The 10137-nt window shown below is 50.1% G+C and overlaps 1 long non-coding RNA gene across 1 annotated transcript; it reads right to left on the bottom strand.

Annotated features, from left to right (window-relative positions):
• Positions 1 to 511: 511 nt before the first annotated feature.
• LOC140684198 (uncharacterized) lies at positions 512 to 1952 on the bottom strand. Its single transcript, XR_012056131.1, has 2 exons — positions 1196 to 1952; positions 512 to 619 (listed from the first exon to the last, which is right to left on the bottom strand). It is a non-coding gene; the product is annotated as an uncharacterized lncRNA (long non-coding RNA).
• Positions 1953 to 10137: the final 8185 nt, after the last annotated feature.

The raw sequence follows: 10137 nt of genomic DNA, 5'->3' as shown, positions 1-10137 counted from the left end.
GGATCCACCTGCAAATGTCCTTCCAGAGAGCAGAAATTTAAGGAACTCCCATCTAGCCATGAGCAGGGAGAACTTTCCCTGAGAATCCAGGGAAGTTCCCACTTGGATTGAGGACCTGCCTAAGGCCCCATCCACAAATTCATTTCCAGACGGTAAAGCAGTGCAGGAGTCATTCAGGTTTGCATGGAATTCCAGAGCAGTTTGGGATTTAAAGCTCATCCAGTTCCACCCCTGCCTTGGACAGGAACACTTTCCTTTATCCCAGATTTTTTAACCATTTTTCCTTAATTTTTCCACCCTGGTTTAACAGCTTTCCTCTGGCCAAACTCCTCCTGCCAGCCTGGAACACCTTTGGTTCATCCAGTGATGCCTTAGGATTTTAGCTTTTCCATTTTTTATAAATCCCACTTCTTTGTCCCTGTCCATGGGAAAGATGGGAGGTGCAGGAGCAGCCCCTACAGGGTTTCCACTTTCCCCAAATATTTGCTGTTTCAGGGAAAAATCTCTGTGCCCAGAGACAAGTGAGGGTAAAATATATTTAAATGAAATCCAAAGGTTTGAACGAGTTTATTTTTAGCAAAGCCAGCTGGGGTTTGAAATTTCACTTCCAAGGGAAATCCTGCAAAAAGCAAGGCAGGAACAGAGGATTAGAAATCAGAAAGTTTTGCTTTAGAATATTCCTGCAAAGAATTTGGGGGGTGGAAATTGGAGGATATCAAAACACCAGGAACTGTTCCAATTTCCATGCTGCTTCCACTTACACGCACAATGTATATTTAATAATAAAATGTTAGAGTGCAATGAAATCAAACAGCCTGTTTGGAACAGAGAAATGGTCTGAATGAAGGCACAACATGGATGAGGTTTTAGAAGATAATGTGTGAAATTCCCCTTGCACCTCCCCGAAGTTTAGGTGCTGTTTTTATGGATAACCCCCCTGCTCCTGCAGAGCTGCGACAGCAGCGAGCTCAAAGCGTTGCCTGAACAAAAGCAAAGCACAGAATGAAATATTTTCTTTCCAGAACCTTCAGAGCCATAGAATTGCCTAGAGGTTTCCAGGCATTCCTGCCCTGGCACAGGTAAAGCCCAGCACAAATCAGGAGAAATTAAATGTGTAACAAAAGTCTCTCTCAGCCAAGGAGATTATTTTTATTTTATTCTTCAGCTATCAAATCCAAACAGCTTCGATCATTACCTCTTCTCCTTTGTTTCCTGGGTTAATATTCCTTTCCTTAGAAGAGAATTATTTCCAAGGCATCCAAATTCCTGCTGTGAAGCCAGGTAGGCTCTGCCAGGAGAGCAGCTCCCAGGGGCCCTCTCTGTTCCATTTGCATCCCCCAGAGCATCAAGGAATCTGTTCAGGGCCTCCCACTCCTTCAGGGAGGGGGAAGAAAAGCCTCCAGGCTGGTAATACTCATTTGAAAGCCTTCCTCAAGAGCCAGTGACCTAAATAGAGCTGAATTTCCTGGATTTATCCTGATGCTGCTGCTCCCAGGAGAGGTGAGAGCAGAGACTCCGTCCTGCTGTCCTTGGGATAACGGGAGGAACCTCGGCCTGTGAGCGCAAAAGCAGGGATTGAAGTGATGCACAGTGACAAAATCATCTTCTAGGAGCCTCTAAAAGATTAATTACTGCTCTTCCATTAGCCAAAACATCTGAAAAGTATTTTGGGAGCGCTGAGGGGCCTTGTCCTGCTGCTGTTGAAAACCCTGTGGGAAGGGGCAGCCCCAGCCCCACAGCACTGCTCATTCTGCCCTGCCCTGTCCCCATGGGACCACTCCTGGAACCAGCTGGAGCCCACATCAATCTCCTCTTCTTTTTGGGAAGGAAAAGCAGTGTCTTGGTTTGAACAGCCAGGTGTCTGCTGAGGAAGGCAGGAGCTTCTCTTGAAATGGAAAATTCAAACCCCCTCCTTGTGAATTGTTATAATTCTGAAATGAAGGGGCTCTCAGGCAAACATATAGGAATAGGAATAACAGTTCTTTACTAGAAAAATTTAAAATACAAATGCAATAGTACAAAAAAAAAAGGAAACAAACACTGGCAGAGTCAGAGCAGCCCTGGCAGCTGTGTGTCAGGGAGGTGGCAGCAGCCCCATCCCAGGGGGGCTCAGCCCTCCTGCAGTGCCAGCTGTGCTTCTGCTGGAGCAGGATCCTGCACAAGGGGGGAGTTTTCCTCTGGAGCTCCAGGGCTGGGGGAGATGGGCCTGGGCTCCTCTGGGAATGCAGGGGGAAGAAAGCTGCTCCTCTGGGAATGCAGTGGGAAGAAAGCTGCTCCTCTGGGAATGCAGTGGGAAGAAAGCTGCTCCTCTGGGAATGCAGTGGGGAGAAAGCTGCTCCTCTGGGAATGCAGTGGGAAGAAAGCTGCTCCTCTGGGAATGCAGGGGGCAAAGGCTGCTGTGCTGTTCCCAGGTCAGATTGGATCCAGGTAGGAATGTTTGGCTCCTCCCCTGGGTGCAGCATCTCCCCATGGATGATGGAATTTTCTCAGCCACTCAGGGACACTCAGTGGCATGGACAGCAGAGATTTCCAGGAGGGAGGATTGGCTGTGGGAGAGATAAAGAAACAGCCCAAAGAACAGCGGATAACTTCCCCAGCTCTGACAGACGGGGACAGAGCACCCCCAGCCACCCCTGCAGCTCAGGACAAGGAGCCAGGGACAATCCAGGCTGCAGCCCTGCCAGCTCCCCAGGTGCAGCTGATGGGATGAGCTCTGATTTTTAAAAGTGTTAAGTTTTCTTTTTTATTTCTTTTGAAAGTTTTAAAGTTCTCATAAAGCTTCTTTAGCCTTCTGATAATGTTTACATATTTCTACTGGAGTTCTCACACTGTTCATGTAAAAAATGATTGTTTTGCATTCTTCTTTGTTGGAGGAGAGAATTGATGGGCTGTTGGTTTGGCCAGTGTGGTCAGAGAGGTGGCAATTCCATCCTCCAATCCACTGCCACTTTTGGAATTCTGTATATTGCGAGGCCAGAAATAAAATTGTCTCTTTTTCTCTTTTGAACTTACCAAGCTTCTGTGTGCTCATTTCGTGTCCAACAGCGACAGGATTACACAGAATCAATGAGTTTGGAAAAGATCTCCAAGGTCAGCAAGCCCAGCCTGTGACTGATCCCCACCTTGGCACCAGCCCAGAGCACTGAGTGCCACCCCAGTCATTCCTTGGGCACCTCCAGGGGTGGTGAAGGTGCCTCAGAGCATTCTCAAAAGCAGATTTTAACATATTTTTACATATTTGACCCAAGGCTGGCCTCACTGATCTCAGAAACTTGAGCCTCACCTGAACAATTCCACCAGTCAGACACGCCTGGATCTGCCCCAGCATCATCCCCAGGGCTTTGCAGTCTGAGCAGAACCTCAAACCACACTCCTGGAAATGTCCCCAAGTGCCACCCAGGGCAGAATGGGACCCTCAGTGCTCAAACCACTCCTTAAAGCTCAGCTTCGGGCAGCTCATCCCTCTGCACCTCCAGCAGAGCTCCTGGGAGGACCAGAGCCAGGTTTAGCTTGTTAGAGGTCATCAAAGCTTTGAGAATGATGCTACAAATCCCTTTGAAAATAAAAATTAAACCAATTCAGCCTCACCTCGCTGATAAACTCTGAGCCCAACAAGAGCTGGAGTTAATTATTCTTCTAAAGGCAGATTTTTCTGCACACCCTTGGAATTATCTCTGCCATCCCCACACAGATCTCTGATAATGTTAATGAACTCCATGATTGGGCTGTGGGATCGCTTGGCTGCATCAAAACACTCGTGGTGGGGGGAAAACTCCTTGGCAGGGATAAAGGAGGAAGCTGGTGGATATCAGAGTGCCACTATCAGAGAGGAGATCAGCTCCCGGGGGAACACTGCCACTGCTGCAGCCTGAAATGCAAATCAGCCTGCAGGAGCTGCTGGATATAAACTGCTGCAGTGCTTTGAGGTGAATTCCATAGAAATGTGGGCCTGCAAAATGGATGTTTCCCTAATGGGCCATTCCTAGAATTTTTAAGGTTGGAAAAGACCTCTAAGGTCAGCAGGTCCAACTGTCAGCCCACCCCCAGTGTGGCCACCGCTGCCCCGTGTCCTCACGTGCCACATCCGCAGTTTTCTGGGCATTTCAAATGCTGGGGACTCCCTGTGCCACTGCTGGACAACACCTTCTCTGAAGAAATTCCTCCTCGTCTCCAATATCATTGAGCCATGAGATGGTTTGGGCTGGAAGGGACCCCAAATCCCACCCCTGCCATGGCAGGGACACCTCCCACTGCCCCAGGCTGCTCCAGCCCCAGTGTCCAACCTGGCCTTGGGCACTGCCAGGGATCCAGGGGCAGCCCCAGCTGCTCTGGCAATTCTGTGCCAGGGCCTGCCGACCCTCACAAGGAGGAATTTCCCCCCTGGTGCACCTTGAGGCCATTTGGGGTCAGTTCTGAGCATTTCCTCTTTTACTGGCCAACCTTTTAACCACTCTGAAAAGTTCTGGCTTAAAGACGGAGTTGCAGAAAGACAAAAAGTGATAAAAAAATCTTTCCACAAATCCAGGAAGGAAAAATTTATTTCAGAGTTACTTTGCAGCTTGTACTTTGCTTTTGGAGAGGTGAAACCCCTGTGAAATTTAAAGATGTCACCCTTCCTTTATCTTTTCACTCTTATTACTGAACTCCACCTTTTTCATCAAGCAAAAATCTGGAATTTGTTCAGGTGCTTCCTGGTGCAAACCCCAATTCCCAAAATCCAGCAGCCTTCAGGAACACCTCTGGGCTTTGTCCTGCCAACTTCACCTTCTGCAAACAATCCCTTGCTCCAAAAACCTCTGCAGGAAACTCCCCAGGGCTCCTCAAGGCCGTGCCACGTGTGCCACCACTCCAGGAACTCAGTAGGAAAAATGATCCCGACCTTTCCCGGTCTGCAATGCTTTCTCAGCCTCCCCTTCCTCCTGCTGGGTTCTTAGTTCAGCTCTAACCTTGTGGGGTTTATTCTTTTTTACAGTCTGCTTGCCCAAATTAGATGCAGCATGATAAGATTAACTACACCAGAGCCACCTAATGAGATGCAAATCCTGCCAGCACTCTTTTATTAATATCTCCCAGAATATTTCCTGTGGGGGCTGGGATTTGCTGGGACCTGGAATTCCCAGTTGTCCCACCACCCTGCTGGGGTGAGCTCCAGCCAGACTGGCGCAAGGTGGGAAACTTCTGCTCCTGCAAGAGGCACAGAGGTGGGGTGGGAAGTGTTCTCCTGAATAATTGAATACAGCTGGAATCCCTGAGGTTGGAAAAGCCCTCCCAGACCCATCCAAGCTGTGCCCAATGCCCAGCTTGTCCTGAGTGCGACATCCAGGAATTCCTTGGGCACCTCCAGGGATGGGGATCCATCCTTCTAATGCCCAACTGCACAAAGTCTGTAAGGAAGTCACCACCTCTGTATTTGTCCTTATTTTCAGGAAGAAAAGTTGCTTTTTCTCTGCTCCAATCTTCCAGATTTGTACTCCATAAAAAAAAGGCCTAATTAATTCCTATATTATTCTACCAGGTTGCTTATATAATCTATTCATGCAATATCTATATCCTGTATTTCTGATATTTTAGGATAAACTTGTTATAAGGATTTGTTAAAACATGAAAATGTGTTGGAGCAAATATTGTATGACTCTTCCCAGTAAAAAGGGGGAAATATGACTTTTTTTCCCTCATGAAACCACATTGAGTGTCTGTAGCTGCCCAGGAGCTGCTCCTGAGGAACTTCCAGGGAGACAAACCAGCCCTTTCCCTGTCCATGGGGACAATCCTCCTTCCAAAACCTGAGTTCATGGCCAGAGTTGGATACAAGAAGGGAAATTAAATCCCACATTTCCCCCACAGAGTGAAGAACTTACCCCAAGCAGAGCCCCCTCCCCAGGATGTAAATTTGCCACTTTTTGGGACACGACCCTTAATGTTCTGCAACAGACACATGAAATATTCTACAACAGACACCTGGAATGTTCTACAACAGGCACACAAAATATTCTGCAACAGACACACAGAATATCCTGTAACAAATACCTGCAATATTCTGCAGCAAACACCTGGAATATTCTGCAACAGACACCTGGAATATTCTACAACAGACATCTGGAATATTCTACAACAAACACCTGGAATATTCTGCAACAAACACCTGGAATATTCTCCAGCCAGGCTGCAGGAGGAGCTGACTGGAGCTGGGCACTTCAGACAGAGCCATAACCAACCTGCACATCACGCTCACTTCCAGCAACAGCGAGTTCTGACTCTGAGTACATCAAGGAAAGATTAAACACCCTCCAGGCCAGTTCTGAACCTGTTTTGGAGCTTTCTTTGAACAGAAAACCCTTCTCTGCCCTTGGCACTGTGCTAACAAACCCTGGCAATAATGCTTCAGTAACAGCATTAAGCAAAGACCTTCCATGACGTGGCCCAGATTTCCATTCCTTCCCAACCTCACCTGCTCCAGATGTCAGCAGCTCCCTAATGAACTTCAAAATTAATGCAGAGCTCCAGTCTCTGCTCTGGAGCACTGCAGTAATTCCACTGATTTAATGGCCAAAATTCCAAGTGATAAATGCCAGGGAAAGCTGCAAGGGCAAGGATTTTCAGGCAGCTCCTTCTGCCTGTCCAGGCAGTCTCCAACTGGCAGCACGAGGCCAAAGGGATGAAGGGAAGAGGAGCCAAGCCCAGAATTTCCCTTCTGAGCTTCTGGTGTGGAGAAACACAAAAAGTCTGGGATCTTTGAGATCAGGAAGCGTTCCTAGAGATCCTTCCGGCTCTGAGAGACACCGGTGAGATGTTCTGCAGCCACCTGGGGAAACAGCCCCAGCCCAGAGCTCCTGGGCAGTGTCTGAGTGAGAGCCTGGAATGGGGTGGTTTCACTTCAGGAGCTGCATTTAATGCATCCTCTGTGGCTTTGCTAAGCAATGAGGATGTCTCTGTTTGAACAGCCAGGTGTCTGCTGAGGAAGGCAGGAGCCTCCCCTGAAATGGAAAATGGAAACCTCCTCCCTCTGAATTATTGCAATTTTGAAATTAAGAGGTCCTCAGGCAAAGATATGGGGATAGGAATAACAATTCTTTACTAGGAATATTAAAAATACAAATGCAATTTTACAAAAAAACAGAAAACAAAGCAGTGCCAGAGTCAGAGCAGCCCTGGCAGGCTGTGGGTCAGGGAGGTGGCAGCAGCCCCATCCCAGGGTGGCTCAGCCCTCCTGCAGTGCCAGCTGTGCTTCTGCTGGAGCAGGATCCTGCACAAGGGGGGAGTTTTCCTCTGGAGCTCCAGGGCTGGGGGAGATGGGCCTGGGCTCCTCTGGGAATGCAGTGGGAAGAAAGCTGCTCCTCTGGGAATGCAGTGGGAAGAAAGCTGCTCCTCTGGGAATGCAGTGGGGAAGAAAGCTGCTCCTCTGGGAATGCAGTGGGGAAGAAAGCTGCTCCTCTGGGAATGCAGTGGAAGAAAGCTGCTCCTCTGGGAATGCAGAGGGAAGAAAGCTGCTCCTCTGGGAATGCAGTGGGAAGAAAGCTGCTCCTCTGGGAATGCAGGGGGCAAAGGCTGCTGTGCTGTTCCCAGGTCAGATTGTATCCAGGTAGGAATATTTGGCTCCTCCCCTGGGCAGAGCATCTCCCCATGGATGATGGAATTTTCTCAGCCATGTAGGGACACTCAGTGGCCATGAACAGCAGAGATCTCCTGGAGGGAGGATTGGCTGTGGGAGAGATAAAGAAACTGCCCCAGCTGTTTCTAACAGCTGCCCTATTAACAGAGAATATCCCCCAGGGTTACGAGGGATGGGTCATGGAACAGATAAAGAACAGCCTCCCCTCCTGGTGATAAGACCTCACACTTTTGGTCACACCTTGCACCGCAACCTCAGCCAGTGGCAAACCCCTCCCGTGGCAGCTGTGACTCCCAGGACGAGCAGGGGGTATTTGGCATTTTCCTGCCAGCTGAGCTGGTTCCAGAGCCCCTCTGCCACATTAAACCTCCCCCTCTCTGCCTTTCCCTCCCCTCCCTCCTCTCCCTGCCTCCAGCCCACCACTTACTTCTGAGTTCATGGAATTTTTCCTGAGGATAATGAACTATTAATTTCCTTTGTCCTTTCTCTTCTCCCGTGCCCTAAAATGGGAGGTTATTTCTCTTGTATTCTTCCTAAATCAATAATTGTATTCAGCCCATCTGCTCTGACTTCAGCTTGTGCTCCTTTCATTTGCAACTATTTGTTAAAGTACCAGAAATGTAATTATTCCAAAAATGCCACAGGTGTAGGAGATGCTTAGTATAAAGGAAATAAAAATTAATCAAGGCAGTGTTTGAATGGTTTAAAATCAAAGTTTGCCTTGTTCAGCTGGGAAAAGGCACAAGGGAAGGGGACAGGCAAGGTGAAGTGGAGGTGTCACAGATGGTGGTGGCACAGAGGGACTCAGCTCCACGTGTGTGGGGCTGCAGAGAGCAGGGGAGATCTTCAAGGCAAGTTTGGGCAAGAACAGCTTCCAAGGAACTCCCCAAAATGTAGTGGCAATAGCTGTGTGTGGAAGCACCAATATTTAGGGGGAAAATCCCCAAACCTCTGGTGGTGACCCCAAAGGAACCTCAGCAAGGGGCAGAGAGAGCCCCTCACTTCCCCAGGGTTTGAGCTGAACCTTTCTCTCTGAGATGTCCAACACCAGGAAATGCAAAGTTCACTCAAGGTGGGATTGATGATCCCTGGGGTGATGTGAATTTCATTCAATGGGGGATTGACTGTCCCTGGGGTGAATTTCCCATGGCCACAGGGCTGCCAGGTTATTGAAACCTCCCGTGACAGCTCTGACCCTCCCAGTGCAGAAATGAACATCCCAGTGCTGGAGCAGAGCTCCTGACCCTCCACCAGAGAGGGGGACTGGGGCTGCACGGGGACCTCTGGGGCTGCTTAGAGAACTTTGGGGTTCCACAGGGACTTTGGAGTTCCACAAGGACCTCTGGGGCCACACCGGGACCTTTGGGGCTGCACAGAGACTTTTGGGGCCAAACAGGGATCTTTGGGGCTGCATGGGGACCTCTGGGGCTGCATGGGGACCTTTGGGGCTGCATGGGGACCTTTGGAGCCATACATGGAACCTTTGGGGCTGCACAGAGACTTTTGGGGACACACAGGGAGCTTTGGGGTTGCACAGGGACCTTTGGGGCTGCATGGGGACCTCTGGGGCCATACAGGGACCTTTGGGGCTGCACAGGGACCTTTGGGGCTGCATGGGGACCTTTGGGGCTGCACAGGGACCTTTGGGGCTGCATGGGGACCTCTGGGGCCATACAGGGACCTTTAGGGCCACACAGAGACTTCTGGGGCTGCACAGGGACTTTGAGGCTCAACAAGGACTTCTGGGACTCTCCTCCTCTCCTCCCCATACCCCAAACACCTTCCCCAAGCTCTGGCCCTTCCCAAAGCTGCTGCTCCACCTTTCCACGCTCACACCTGTGGCAGCAGCTGAAAAGCCAGCTGTGAAGGGGAGTTCAAGGCAGGAAAACCCTTCCTGCAGCATCCCAGAGCAGGAGCAGCAGCTTGTGGCCTGCTCCTCCCCGCATTTCCGAGCTCTGGCAACTCCTGCAGGATCTGGAATCGCTGGGATGCAGCTGCTGCTGTTGCAGACACACTCCTGGTATCACAGCAAACATCGTCTGGCACACAGGCTGAGCTCCACCACGATCCTCGAGTTCCAGGCGCTGTGCTCTGCTCTTCCCCTGAGCTGAGCTGGGATCTTCCGAACCGAACCGAACTGAGCTGGGCTGGGAGCAGACCCCGCTCCTCTTTCAGCACACACACCCTTGGAACAGAGATCTCGTCCTCCTGGGGAGGAAACTTTACATTCCCTAGGAAACACACTTCTCAATGTGGGATTTGAGGATTCCCACCTGGATAAGGAGGAGGAAGGGATAAAGGCACCCTGATCATCTGCCGGGAGCTTAAAGTGCTCTAGGAAAGGGAAGATCCTGCAGCAGAGAGAACAGAGACCCGGGAAAGTGCCAGAGGGCAGGGATGGGTGGGAGATTGGGAACTGGGAATTCCTGGCTGGGCTGGAATTGCCAGAGCAGCTGTGGCTGCCCCTGGATCCCTGGCAGTGCCCAAGGCCAGGTTGGACACTGGGCTTGGAGCACCTGGGACAGTGG

This window comes from Taeniopygia guttata, chromosome 5 (assembly GCF_048771995.1).
Source record: "Taeniopygia guttata chromosome 5, bTaeGut7.mat, whole genome shotgun sequence".
Classification (NCBI taxonomy): Eukaryota; Metazoa; Chordata; class Aves; order Passeriformes; family Estrildidae; genus Taeniopygia; species Taeniopygia guttata.
The sequence above is the reverse complement of the archived record's forward strand: the minus strand, read 5'-3'. Positions and strand labels throughout refer to the sequence as shown.